Raw genomic sequence first — 15,433 nt, 5'->3', positions numbered from 1 at the left:
ACAAGTTGAAGCCCCATAAGTAAAAACACCAAAGGCCGACGACCAACAAAGGAAGTCGACAAACGTGGAAACCGAGAACAATGAAACAGAACTAACAGAGAATGAAGCAAATGAAATAAATAAAATAATACAGCTGATGAACGAGGAAAAAACAAAGCTCCCATCGTTAAGGAACCAAGAGCAGAAGAAATTAAAAACAGAAACAGAGAAGGGTAACAAGCTCCTCCCACATATCCCAACAAATACAATCACAGACTTAATCAACCTAATTTATGCGGGCGCGAAAATGGTAAATATGAATCTCAAATCAGAAAAACAACCGGGGGCAAGCGGACCGACAAAACCTGGATGGGAAATAAGACTAGAAACCCAAATACACAAACATAAAAAAAAGAAGCCAAAAAGATCAACAGGAAGAAAGCAATGTGGAGAAAGCAGAACATTGGAAATGTAACTGACAAGGAGAGGCTAAACAAAAAACATGAAGAACTGGATCAAAAAATGAAAGCAAAAGAAGCGAGATTGAGACGATATAGATATTAATCTGAACAATCCAAACAAAACAGAACATTTGAAACTAATGAAAGCCAATTCTACCAAAATGTGAACGGAGGAAAAACAAAAACAGAACAACCAAATCCGACAGAAACAAAACTCTACTGGAGTAACATATGGGAAGAGCGATGAGAACACAATAGAAATGTCGAATGGCTGAAAAACATAAAAGAAGAGTTAGAACAAATAGAAGAAGGAACAGTGAGTGAAACCAACAAGGAAACCCAAAAGAAAACCATAGGAAAAATGGCAAACTGGAGAGCACCAGGGCACGACGGTATACATGCATACTGGTTCAAAAAATTCACAACCTCACACAACCTCTCAAAACCTGAGAAGATGTATACAGGAAGCCAGCGTACCAGACTGGATGACAAAAGGCAGAACCACACTGCTACAGAAGGACACAGAGAAAGGAACCGTCCCTAGCAACTATAGGCCAATCACGTGCTTACCAAATATGTGGAAGATACTGACAGCACAACTGAGGGAACAAATCTACCACTCCCTGAATAACTATGGACTCATCCCCGAGGAGCAGAAAGGATGCCAAAAAGGAAAAGGAGGAACACATGACCTGCTATATATAGATCAAAAGATCCTAAAGGAGGTAAAAAGAAGGAGAAAGAATTTAGCCATGGCATGGATCGACTACAAAAAAGCGTATGACAGGATCCCCCAAGCATGGATAGTAGAATGCCTAAAAATGTATAAAATAACAAGCGGGATCACCAATGTAATAGGAAATGCAATGAAAACATGGAGATTCGAATTGACAGCTGATGGACAACACATAACAGAAATCAACATACAAAGAGGAATCTTTCAAGGAGACTCACTATCACCACTACTGTTTATCATAGCCATGATGCCCTTGAACAGTATTCTGAGAAAGTGCCAAGCCGGATACAAGTTCCCCAATACAGAGGAAAAAATGAACCACCTGATGTACATGGACGATCTGAAACTTTTTGCAAGGACCGAAAAGGAGCTAGAGATACTAATTAACACTACCAGAATTTTCAGCCAAGATATCCAAATCGAATTTGGAATGGAAAAGTGCGCACAACTAGTTATAAAAAATGGAAAACTGGAAACGACAGAAGGCATGAAACTACCCAACCAAACAGAAATGAGGACACTAGGGGAACAAAACGACTATAAATACTTGGGAATTCTGGAAGCGGACACCATCAGAGCAACAGAAATGAAAGAGAAAATTAGAAAGGAATACCTCAGGAGAACAAGAAAACTCCTGGAAACGAAATTATATAGCAGAAACCTAATAAAAGGTATAAATACATGGGCAGTATCACTAGTAAGATACTCTGGACCGTTTATAGGATAGACAAAAGAAAAACTGAGACAACTCAACCAGAAAACCAGGAAACTTATGACCATGCATAATGCACTACAGCCAAAGGACGATACTGACAGACTCTACATGAAAAGGAAAGACAGCAGGAGAGGACTGATCTGTATAGAAGACTGTGTGAAGGACACGAAAAAAAGAACTAGAAAAATACATAATGCAAAACACTGAAAGGATAATTATGGCAGCGAGAGACACCGAAAAAAACAACAAAGCAGAAAACAGAGAGACAAACAACAAAACGAGAAAAGAGAAATGGGAAGAGAAACAACTCCACGAAAGATTCATAAGAATTACAAAAGATGATAATAACGAAAACACCTGGACATGGATGCGAAAAGGACATATAAACCGAGAAACTGAATCTCTAATAACTGCAGCACAAGATAACTCGATTAGAACCAACCATATCAAAGCAAGCATCGATAAAACACAAGAAAACAGCAAATGCAGACTCTGTGGACAAAGAGACGAAACGATAAACCATATAGTAAGTGAATGCAGCAAACTGGCCCAAAAGGAATACAAAAACAGGCATGACCAAGTGGGGAGGGCGGTGCACTGGGAATTATGCAAATGACTGCATTTTGAGCGTACAGACAAATGGTACAAGCATAAACCCGCAACAGCACTCGAAAACGAGAACCACAAAATCCTATGGGACATGGACATACAGACGGACAAACCCATAGAGGCAAGAAGACCAGATGTCGTAATAATTAACAAGAAAGAAAAATCCTGTCAAATCGTAGACTTTGCTGTCTCAGCTGACCACAGGGTGAGTATGAATGAAAAAGAGAAACAAAGCAAATACACAGAGCTAGCTAGAGAGTTAAAAGGGATTTGGATGATGAAGAAAATCAAAATAGTACCGGTAATAGTAGAAGCACTAGGAACAATTCCGAAAAACTTCGAAAAAAGAATGTCAGAAATTGGAATCAGAGGAATAACTGCAAAAATACAACGCCTAACGATAAAGAAAACGGCTGAAATATTAAGGAAAACCCTAGAATGTGGGGAATAACACAAGACAATATAAGAAAGAAGCATTACAGGGAATGAAGAACGCCGAAGTTGCATATCAACAAGTTCTACACCACCATCATGCATCCGCCCATTGTCTCATCACCGTTCCCCCCCCCCATAGAAAAGTGATACCAAAGAGCCGAGAAGGGTCAAGGAGGATGAAAAGACTGAGGAGAGAGCACTGGCCAGACCTCCGCTGGACAAGCACGAAGAGAACTGGGAGTGTGGGGAGGTGTAGTGCCACTCAAATTCCAGTATAAACCAATGGCCACTACCAGCGAGAAATCAATGGTATGAGGCTGTTGCGATGATGCAGATTTATCTGCAAATGCTATCGAAGGAGGTGGAGAGAACTGGACGTCTGGGGAGACTTGTTGTCACTCAACTTCCAGAGAACACCACAGGTCTCCAAACCGATCGTTTGTTGACTTGTGTGAAAGCTCCATGTGAGCCAATAATAATAATAATAATAATAATAATAATAATAATAATAGCACTACAAATAGTACTAAAAACTTGAAAGAAAAATTAGGAGAAATTGAAATCAAGGGGAAGAGTGCTCCAATACAACAAACTTTAATGCTGAAACAGCTGAGATCTTGAAGAAGACACTTGAATGTAGAAACTAAATCCTGTGAATTCCCAATGTTCACTGGCCATATGTAATAAACATAAAACAAATATATAAAGATAAGCCACACGGAAACAAGAAAATTAACACCGCAAAATTATGAGCGAACTATGCTGCCTGCTCCCACCTACCCCCCAAAAATATGTTAAGTATTGGTACAGACTAGCGCTATCTAGATAAGAGTCAAGGAGTATAGCAGGACCAAGGAGAGAAAGCACCAACAAGACCTCGGCTGGATTAGTGCAAAGAGGACTGGAACTTAGGTAGGCCTGTTGCCACCCAAATTTCAGTTAAGACCAATGATCGTTGCCAATGAAAAGTCAATGGAAAACGGCAGTTGCGATAACACAAACACATTGGCAATGGTTATCAAAAAGGTGGAGCATACTGGAAATCTAGGAAGACTTGTTGTCACTAAGACTCCGGGGAACATCACTGATTGTTGTCAGTGAGTAATCTCTGATGATGACCTGTGTGAGAATTCTTAGTGAGTACAAATAATATGAAGATTACAGCAATACCAATAATCATAGGAGCACTAGGAACACTCCTGAGATATGAGTAAAGTATTATTATTCATTGTTATTCTTTGCTATTTTTTTCGATAATCGTTGTAAATCATTTTGCATTCTCGCAACAGCCGTTTACACTTGATTTCTCGCTAGTAATGCCCATTAGTTTTCTTTGTAATCTGAATTACAATAAGCCCTCTCCCATCTCCTATAATTCCAACTGTCCCTCCTCGATCTTTCCATCCTTCCTAGCCGTTCATGATCATTTTCAGTGGCATTGAATGATGCGGTTGTAAACGCGATTTTATTGCCTGGAGAGGGAGGTGTGGTGGGGAAGGCTGCATGGAGGGGGTAGCTATTAAATTAAGTCAGACCCAAATAGCATTTAAACTAACAAATCAAACTTTGATTCTGACTAGCCAATTTTCATTTATGATTGCTGTACATGTACCATATTATTTACGATAGAAAGTAATTTTCTCAGATTTTTTAAAAGTCAGGCTTAAATAGCATTTAACCTGGCAAATAAAACTTTGTTTCTGAATCGCCATATCTGATGCATAATTGTTGTGTCATGTTATTGTTAAATTTTGTTTGTTCGTACGTTTGTTTGTTTGTATGTATGTAAGTCGATAGTTTCAATTCTCTTTGTTTTGTGTAATGTTATTCTCATATTTTTAAGTTGTATTTATGCAGCGTTCTTCAATTTCGGTTTGTCTGTGATTGGTCGGTGCCATATAGTTATCGGAGTTGGTTTCCGCACTCGGGGATTTTCCTTAACATTTCAGCTGAGTCCATCAGTACGCAGGGCTTGTTTTACGGTGCCTATTTTTCTTTTGATACCGATTTCTCGGATTTTACTCCTTTCAGATTTTTTAGAAGTGTTCCTAGTACTCCTGCTGATTTTTTTTTTTACTCACGTTCACCCCTAACAAGGCATATCGCCACTTGGATGTAAGGGGCAACTATTTGGGACCATGCCTAAGAAAGATTAACAAGATGTTGGTTTACGTTACATTTAAACTTCTGCATGTCAGTACAGTTAATGAAGCAGGTAGCAGGAAGAGAATTCTAAAATCTAGTTGTTCGAGGGAAGAAACTATTAGAAGAGAAAGTTTTCTCTCATTTAGGGACCTCAACAGTGAAGGGGTGTGATTTTGTTTCTAAGCAGGCTTGTCAGGGATATGTACGTTGAGGGGGTACAAGTGCAACAAGTTCGTCAGAGCACATTCTATTAAAAGATACAACATTGCGGTGATGGGACAGGGCTTGGAGCTTAGTTGACAAATTGAGACCTATCAGATTGGAGACTCTTTTTTGGATCGTATCCAAGAAGGAGAAACTCGTGGTAAATGTGCCAGCCCAGATGTGGCAACAATACTCCATGCATGGCGAAAGGTACAGGATACTCTTAGGTGTGAGTAGTTTTCTAGCACAATAGAGGTGTGATGTAATCAACTTGAGAGAGCAATTTGCCCTTAGATCTCCCCAGAGGCCCGAGGGGGGGGTTAACTATGCTAAGACCGTTTTAATCGATCCCGGGTAGCGACAAATAACCCAAGGAAATAGAGAATATAAATATATATTTTATTTCATTGTCAAAATAGATATTGTTTGAAACCAGAGAAATATATTTTGCAGTTAAAATTGATGACAGGAAACTTAGAACAATAACATAACACCGTCTGGCCTTAGCGAACTCTAAAGCCAGATGTCGGACTGACAGGGATGACCTTAGGGGTCATGTGAATTTAATATATCTGTAAATCTCAGATCTCAGATTTGGTAATTGCACACATGCAAAATCTGGTGTTTTCCGATTTTGTGGCGAAATCTGATTGGCTGGGGAAACTTCCACCCCATCCACATACCTCACTATATATACTACTGTCACGCGAAAATTAGTCAGTTTCGAGTTGAGTTTCAAAGAGTTTCTGAAAGAGTTGTGCGTGAAACTCAAGGTAACCCGCCGTTCCCTGGAAACATGACTCCTCTTCCTCCTTATCCACCCGTTTGACGCTGTCTGTGAAGAGATTTGAGACTTTGAAAAAAAATTACTAAGAACTGAATGATATTTGTAAAATTATTTGTGCATAAGTTTGTGAAATTAATCCTGTAGAGTAGAATTTCACGAGTCTGTTTTTCTTCCTGCCTGCAGCTTTGATATTCGCTTTCAGCATACAGGATTCACTGTAACAACCCTCAGAGAAGGACCAGACGATACGAACCGAGAGTTCCAGATAAACAGGGGTCCTAGCCGAGCTTCATCAGGGTGGGGTTACAAGAGGGAGACCACTTTCCTTGCAGCAGCCTTGGCAATGTCCTCAATGTATTTGTTCCAGTTCATATTTCCTGTGAATGTTAAGCCGAGGAGTTATTGGTAATACAATGCTTTCATGATTATTATGATGCTTTTGCCGAAATCTGAAGAGTGAAAAATCAGAGAGAGGGAGGGGGGAAGATGGAGCGAGAGAGAAAGAGAGAGAAAGAAAGAGAGAGACAGACAGACAGAGAAAGAAAGGGAGAGAAAGAAAGAGAGAGAGAAAGATATATAGAGAGAGAGAGAGAAAGAGAGAGAAAAGGAGAGAGGGAAAGAAAGAGAGAGATAAAGAGAGAGATAAAGAGAGAGAAACGGACAGACAGAGAGAAAGAGAGAGAAAGACAAAAAGAGAGCGATAGAGAGAGAGAGAGAGAGAGAGAGAGAGGGCGAAAGAGAGAGAGAGATTTGAATGTTTATTTCGGTGCAGACGCTGAGAATAATCGTGCTGAAAGGAAGAGGAAGAGTGAAAGGCGAATTATTTATTTCGAATCTAACGAAGAAGGGAGGGATAGCGAAGATAGAGTGAGAGAGATGGGGGGGGGAGATGGGTTAAAGGTTTGAAAGATGCACAGAAAGAGGTTGAGAGGGTGGGGTGGGGATAGCGAATAGTTAACACTAGGAAAAAATTCAAATGCAAATAAGTACATAATGTATGCGTATCTGTATACTTACCTGTTCGATCTAAGAGATAGATAGATTGGTAGATAGATAGATAGATAGATAGATAGATAGATAGATAGATATTGATAGATAGATATTGATAGATAGATAGATAGATAGAAAACAAGAAAAAAGATAGATAGAAAGATAGATAGATAGATAGATAGATAGAACGAAAATGCGTATAGATAGATAGATAAATAGATAGATAGCTAGATATGGATAGAGAGACAGAAAGAAACACATAAAGAAAGATATATATATATATATATATATATATATATATATATATATATAGAGAGAGAGAGAGAGAGAGAGAGAGAAAGAGAGATAGGTAGAGACAGATAGACAAACAGACCGAGATATAGCCTGACGAGTCCTTATGGACATGAAACGAGAAAAACTGTGTAGATTGATTGGTGTATATTTCCATAACTCACGTAAATCACACAAATGCACACACACACGCACACACACACACACACACACACATATATATATATATATATATATATATATATATATATATATATATATATATATATATATATATATTAGCATGGGTGTCCGGCGTTGCCCGGGTGTTTGGAGGTATATGCTGAGCAAAAAAAAAAAAAAAAGATCAATTTCTTTAACTTTGACCCCTATTATGACCCCTTAACATTTATTGTTTTGGGCTCAAATCAAGTTATTAAGTTAGACCCATGTCCAAGGACCCTATATATAAAATTTCAAGTGTTTTGACCGAAAATTGTAGGAGGAGTTTGGTAGAGTTTTCAAAGGTCAAATGGTTGAACTTTGACCCTTAACAGCCATATTTCTGGCTAAAAACCGATCACATAGATTTTCCTAAATCTCAGTACCCTGTATATAAAATTTCGAGTGTGTAGACTTTAAATTTTAAATTGACAGAATTATTGCGTAGGGAAATGTACACAGACACGTTCACTTTTATAGATATAAATAGATAGATATATGACAGAAAGAAGATCAGAACACCGTCGGTACCGTCGGTTTCAAATACAAAAAATCTGAACGTATTGTTGGTCTCCTATGCCGGACTCTCATCAACCTCTCTTCATATCTTATCCGATCTCCTGTAATAAATGTATAAACAGATAACTTTTTGCTTAATATGTGTGTGTGTGTGTGTGTGTGTGTGTGTCTGTGTCTGTGTGTGTCCGTGTCCGATGTGTGTGTGTGTTCGATGTGTGTGTGTGTGTTCGATGTATGTGTGTGTGTTCGATGTATATGTGTGTGTGTTCGATGTATGTGTGTGTGTGTGTGTGTTCGATGTATGTGTGTGTGCTCGATGTATGTGTGTGAGTGTGTGTGTGTGTTCGATGTATGTGTGTGTGTTCGATGTATATGTGTGTGAGCGTGTGTGTATGTGTGTGTTCGATGTATGTATGTGTGTGTGAGTGTGTGTGTGTGTGTGTTCGATGTATGTATGTATGTGTGTGTGAGTGTGTGTGTGTGAGTGTTCGATGTATGTATGTATGCGTGTGTGAGTGTGTGTGTGTGTATGTTCGATGTATGCATGTTTGATGTATGCATGTATGCATGTATGTATGTATGTATGTATGTATCATTGAAGATGCAGAAAGTTTGAGTGAAAACGGTTTAAGCATGCAGTATTAAAACGTGTTCTCAGAAAGCCGGATGAATCTGCAGTTTTGCCGACTTTCAGCAAGAACTGAAATGTACGAAGCGCCTTCAATAAATTTCCAGACTCTTTTTCATATGGGTACTTTTATTGAAACTCCTAGTCCCCTTCGAAGTGATCTCCTCCGGCTGCAATGTATTTGTTGTACAGTTCCAACAACTACTTGAAAGCCCCATGGTAGTCCTCTTGTGGGAGCGTGTCAATGACATTCGTCACAGCCTCTTTCATCTCTTCAATGTTTCATAACGAGAGCCTCTAAGGTTTTCCTTGGGCTTACAGAATAACCAAAAGTTACAGGGAGCAAGGTCCGGACTATACGGATTGTGGAGAAGTGTCTTGTATCTCATCTTGGTCAAATAGTCTGTGACAAAGATGGAGTTGTGCACTGGCGCATTAACATAAATTTTCCGCATCTTCAATTCTTCATGAATAATTGTGCATACAGTTCCCACACTGACATCAAACTGTGCACTTATTGTCTTTAGAGACACATGATGGTCCTCATCCATGAAATTCTTTATTTGGCCAATCAACTCTCGTGTTCTGACTTTCCAACTCCTTTCACATCTTTCATCATCCATCACAGACTTCATTCATGCCTTTCTTGAATCTCTTATGCCACTCAAAAACTGATGCTCGATTCATGCAAGATGGTCCAAAAGCAGTCTGAAGCATTCCATACTTTTCTGTGGCATTTTTTTTCCAAGTTTAAAACAGAATTTTATTGCATATCGTTCTTCTATTTTTTAAATTCACCAGCTGTGACAATCAGGCTTTAGTGGGGTGTATTCCAATTCCTGCTGTAGCTGTTCATTTGAATGTGGAATCATAAAAAGTTAGGGAAACAAGAACCCGGAAGGGAATTCCAAAGTCTTCTAAAGTGCCGTCATGTCCAGATTGCATTTTTGAAATTCACCAGTTCTGACACTCAGACTTTAGTAGGGCGTATTCTAATTCCTGCTGTAGCTGTTCATTGGAACCAAAAATCATAAAAATTGGCCAGTCATCTCATAAGATGTATAGCAATAACATACCGAATTATCAAGAGTCTACGATTTGGCCAATCAACTCTGACGTTCTGACTTCCTTACTGCCTACACCTCTCATCATGCCTCTTAGACTCCCTGCCTTCCTTGAATCTCTTATGCCACTCAAAAACTGTACAACTGCAAACTTATTGAAGGCACCTGGTAAATCTAGAAAAATCTATGTAGGGAGTTGAGTAGACGTTGCGAGCCTATCCTTGTTTTATCGTTATTTTCATGGCAGGTGCTCGTCTGAACTCCAATCTCTGGTCCCCCCTCGCCAATCTTTCACGAAAAACACCCGTCTAGCTGAATCCACTGTGAAAAATTTCCCCCACTCTATATCTGTGCCTAAATCAAAACGCGGATTCCATGAACAAAGCTTCTTTCTTAGAACTGCACGCCTGTGGAACTCTGTTCTGTCTGCCTGCTTCTCTCCGGACTACAACTTGGATGTGTTCAAGTCCAATGTTAACAAATTCCTAATGAACCGCCCCCTTAATTAAACACTTCATCAAATCTCCACACTAACGTAATGTATTTGCAATAACCCTTATCCCTGAGTGGCTTCCGGGCCTTGATAAGTGGTGATTACTGTGTAAAAAAAAAAAAAAAAAAAGCAAGATGTCTGTTTACATTATACTTGAACTTGCGCATGTCAGTACAGTTAGGGAAACAGGAACCCGGAAGGAAATTCCAAAGTCTAGCAATTCTAGGGAAGAAACTATTAGAGTAGAAGGCTTTCTAACATCTAGAGATCTCTACTGTGAAGGGGTGGGATTTTGCTGCTTGTCGGGTTTGTTGGGGTATTTTTGTCGAGGGAGCACAAGGGCTTGTGGTTCATCAGATCATCCACCATTAAAATACTTGTAGAACCGGCAGAGGGATACAACATTTCATCGATGGGACAGAGGTTGAAGCTTAGATGACAATTCAGGACCTATAAGGTTGGCGCCTCTCTTTTGAACCCTGTCCCAGAGTGAAAGACTAGTAGCAGATGCACCAGCCCAAATATGACAACAATACTCTAAACACGGGCGAATGGTGGCCTTATAGAAGTACAGGATACTCTCAGCGTAAGTAACATTCTAGCACGGTAAGAAGAGCCCACCTCCCCGCAGGGGAGGACCTTTGTGGCCTTCGGGCCAAGATTGAAGTGTAGTATCTTGTCCGGCAGATGCTGCAAGCAAAGACGATCAAAGTGTAGTATCTGTTCCGGCAGATGCTGCAAGCAAAGACGATCAAAGTGTAGTATCTGTTCCGGCAGATGCTGCACTTAAGATGGTTTGTACCAGTCAATGGAGGGGAAACCCTCTATACTGGGACAATTATTATTTTTGGTAACCAGAGTGCCCCCTTTTTGCCTACTTTAAGGGGAGCTGGTTTTTACCTCACATTAAAAACGACCTTGTGCCTAATTTGCTCAGTGGGGGAGCAAATAAACACCATCTGTTCCGGCAGATGCTGCAAGCAAAGACGATCAAAGTGTAGTATCTGTTCCGGCAGATGCTGCAAGCAAAGACTAGCTATGACTAGCAAAGACCATATGTGGGGGTAACCCCACATATCTGAACTTGGTCAAGGTAGGGATCACCCTACGACCACAGTTACTATCCAGCTCCCATTTCCCACCTCTCGGGAGCAGGATCCCCCCTTTCCCTCCTCCCTCCCTCTCTCTCCACATTAAAAAACGGCCTTGTGCCTAATTTGCTCAGTGGGGAAGCAAATAAATACTGCCCACCTCCCCTTCGGGGAGGACCTTTGTGGCCTTCGGGCCAAGATCGAAGTGTAGTATCTGTTCCGGCAGATGCTGCAAGCAAAGACGATCAAAGTGTAGTATCTGTTCCGGTAGATGCTGCAAGCAAAGACGATCAAAGTGTAGTATCTGTTCCGGTAGATGCTGCAAGCAAAGACGATTAAAGTGTAGCATCTGTTCCGGCAGATGCTGCAAGCAAAGACGATCAAAGTGTAGTATCTGTTCCGGCAGATGCTGCAAGCAAAGACCATTGCCCTTGTGGCAATCTTCTGGTCCATGTAGGGGCAACCCTACTTGGGCCAGCTGGCAAATCACTATCCAGCTCCCATTTCTCCCCTCTCGGGAGCTGGTCCCCTTTTCCCTTCCCCCTCCCCTTCACTCCTCACATTAAGAGTCGGCCTTGTGCCTAGTTTGCTCGGTGGGGGAGCAAATAAATACCGCCCACCTTCCTTGCAGCAGCCTTGGCAATGCTCCCGATGTATGTGTTCCAACTCACGTTCCCTGTGAACGTTAAGCCGAGGATTTTGCACGAAGTACTTTCAAGTAATGTATCTTTAGCCATAAATATTGGTGGTTGCTTGTTTTAAAGAAACATGAATATTCATACGAAACCCACATTTTTTTGCCTGATTTTCAAAGATTATTTTTCAAAAATTATTTACTGCGACTGATTCAACCTATTGAACGTATGTTGACTGTAGGATAAACACAAAATATGTTAGATATTGAAACGATCGTATTGGAAAATAATTAAAAATGTGCTTTAATATGATAGTAATGATTCTATTTATTCTAAATATTATGTGTAATATTAATACGTAATTACGTAATTCAAATAGTATATTTATACTAGCAGGGAGACCCGGAGTTGCCTAGGATTGATCAATGAATATTTTACACTCCCATATTTTTATTGTCATCGAAATCGGTTAAATCGCCCATTTTTCAATCAAATCGAATTCTCACGAGAATTAAACGCGGAATCTTCTGTATAGCTTAATTGTCATATATATTTTTCTAACTTACTACCTAGCTCTATCTATGTATTGAACACTATTGAAGTTTATACTGAAAATTTACACATGATTATATCTTCGTATATTAATGTATGTGATTAAATGAAGTAGTCATATATATATATATATATATATATATATATAGAGAGAGAGAGAGAGAGAGAGAGAGAGAGAGAGAGAGAATTATTTTTTCACTATAATGATTAAATACCTACAGACACTAGTGTTTCATCCTTTCGGGAATCTTCAGTGCAGGGTGTCACGATTAATACCAGTCGAACGATTCGAACTTCGCATCACGAGTCATCTCTGGCTCGATTATATATATGTGTGTGTGTGTGTGTGTGTGTGTGTGTGTGTGTGTGTGTGTGTGTGTGTGTGTGTGTGTGTGTGTGTGTGTGTAGAAAAGCGGCTCATCCTTCGTAGGGACGTGATGTCCCTCAACAAATAGGTTGTTCCGAAATCGTGTCTGGGGAGTCGGCTCATTTCAGTTAATGTTTGTAGATGTGATATCTACCGCCTGCATACCAGCAGTAACTATCTTAGTTGTATAGGACGCGTTGCTTGTCACATCGTAGAATGTAGAACTGGATAAAAATATAAGAATTTAAAAAGTAGAGGTATAGCCAATAGATTGCGCCGTGGCCCATATGGTTAGGTCGTCAGTATTGCATGAGTGCGACGACCTGGGTTCGCGCCTATGTCGGAGCACGTCACTGCTGAGATGCAGTACATCGAAACCCACTTGGGTCTGGCGTTGTCGTTGCTCGATTTTATCTAATTCTGGGTTCTAGCTTTATCGTCAAAGGTGTATGCGAACGGGTATTTATATATATATATATATATATATATATATATATATATATATACTTTCAATTTGTTTTTACATAAGACGTCATAAAAGATCGAAACATGCTCATGAGTGTGTAGCAAAATATTACTGCTTATGTTAAAACAAATTGAAAGGATGCCTTGCTCTACTTTCGTATTGAGCACTCTTGTATTAACCTCGTTATATTTCACTGATTACCTTACCTCTGGAAAATAACAACTTCAAATTATATATATATATATATATATATATATATATATATATATATATATATATATATATATATGAACAAATGATGAATAAAACATGTTAAAAGACATCTTGAAAAAGAGTTAAAAACATATTTAATTTTAAAAAAGGAAACACAAGATAAGTGGATAGTCCTTAATCTGCGGAGTTTCGAAGAAATATATATATATATATATATATATATATATATATATATATATATATATATATATATATATATATAGTCATCCATATACAGTATTGTTTCACTGTTTCACAGCTCATCAGTGCGGCTAGACAAGTAACTACCTCAAGCCAGGATCGGAACCCGATCGCCCAAACGATAGTCGGAGCTTCTAACCATTGCGCAATACGGCTGCTGCTATGCGGGCAATGAATTAACAATTTATTTACACGATCGAATGGGAAAACAATTAAAAATGTGCTTTAATATAATAGCTATAGGCTGCTGCTATGCGGGCAGTGAATTAACAATTTACACAAAGAGCATCGCTTCATACGCCAATGGTAATTTGTATATCACTTCCATATTGTATATCCATCGGCTTTAAATAATACAAAAATTTAATGTTTTTTTTTTTACTCGATTTTATTTGTGTTGTTGTTAAGGGCGTGGAAGAAGAGACATCTTTTGAAATCACCTAAATTATAATACAAAATTTTCCAACTGGTTTAGAAAATAATAAATAATATACTAATTTTATTTGGCACAACGTACTTAAACTTTATTATATATATATATATATATATATATATATATATATATATATATATATATATATATATATATATATATATATATATATAGGTTCAGGTTTGAGGTGTTCAAAAGTCGGGACTAATGAGTACAACGAGGTTGTTAGATAGTGCTCAATAAAAAGAGCAAAACATTTTTTATTATTTGAGGGTAAACACTTACATATGGTCGCTACAAATAGCCATCTGTTTCACTCAATGAGACTTCCTCGGGCGACCTAGAAAGATTTTTTTTGTGGCGTCAGGAGGTTCCAGGTCGCCTGAGGAAGTCTCGTTGACTGAAACAGATGGCTATTTGTAGCGACCATATGTAATTGTTTATCCTCAAATAATAATAATATTAATAATAATAATAATAATAATATATAGTCTGTTTATTTTACAAACATTATTGATTACACATGTGCACACATGCTTCAGTGGAATCCCAATTCAAGGATAACACTTCATCAGACCAAAAAAGAATCAATATTGAAATATGAGTCAAAATTAAATTAGTTTTTATAAGATATTAGGGTGTAATTTACATTCTGGAAGAAAGTGAGGTGTATACGTTGTGAATATGAGCAGTAGTGATTTTGGTGGGAGGTATGGAGAAGTATTATCTCTGAATTAGGATTCCACTGTTAACAATAATGTTTGTATAATAAACAGACTATATACCAGCTGTGTCTTGCATTCAGCACTCTTCAATAACCGATGGAACTATTATATATATATATATATATATATATATATATATATATATATATATATATATATAATTATTTTTTTTACTATAATAATTAAATACCTACAGACACTAGTGTTTCATCCTTTCGGGATTCTTCAGTGCAGGGTGTCACGATTACTACCAGTCGAACGATTCGAACCCCGCGACATCTCTGGCTCGATTAGCGGAGGCCGTATCCATTCGGCTACCATTAACCGTGTGAAATAGCGTTGAATTTTAAACATTTTAATTTAAATGTTCATTACGTCAGACAGACAGTGATCAAATCGTTATACGATGATCTACGCATAAGAGCTAAATTGACCGACTTTTAATTCAACTGAA

General features: G+C 38.6%; 1 long non-coding RNA gene across 1 annotated transcript in view; it reads left to right on the top strand.

Moving 5' to 3' along the window:
• LOC145261039 (uncharacterized) overlaps positions 1-15,433 on the top strand; it is a 153,126-nt gene that overhangs the window by 24,236 nt on the left and 113,457 nt on the right. The gene's annotated exons all lie outside the window — the stretch shown is intronic.

The sequence above is a fragment of the Euprymna scolopes genome, chromosome 37, assembly GCF_053919585.1.
Source record: "Euprymna scolopes isolate OS-2025 chromosome 37, ASM5391958v1, whole genome shotgun sequence".
Lineage (NCBI taxonomy): Eukaryota > Metazoa > Mollusca > Cephalopoda > Sepiida > Sepiolidae > Euprymna > Euprymna scolopes.
This window is presented reverse-complemented; position numbering and strand designations above follow the sequence as displayed.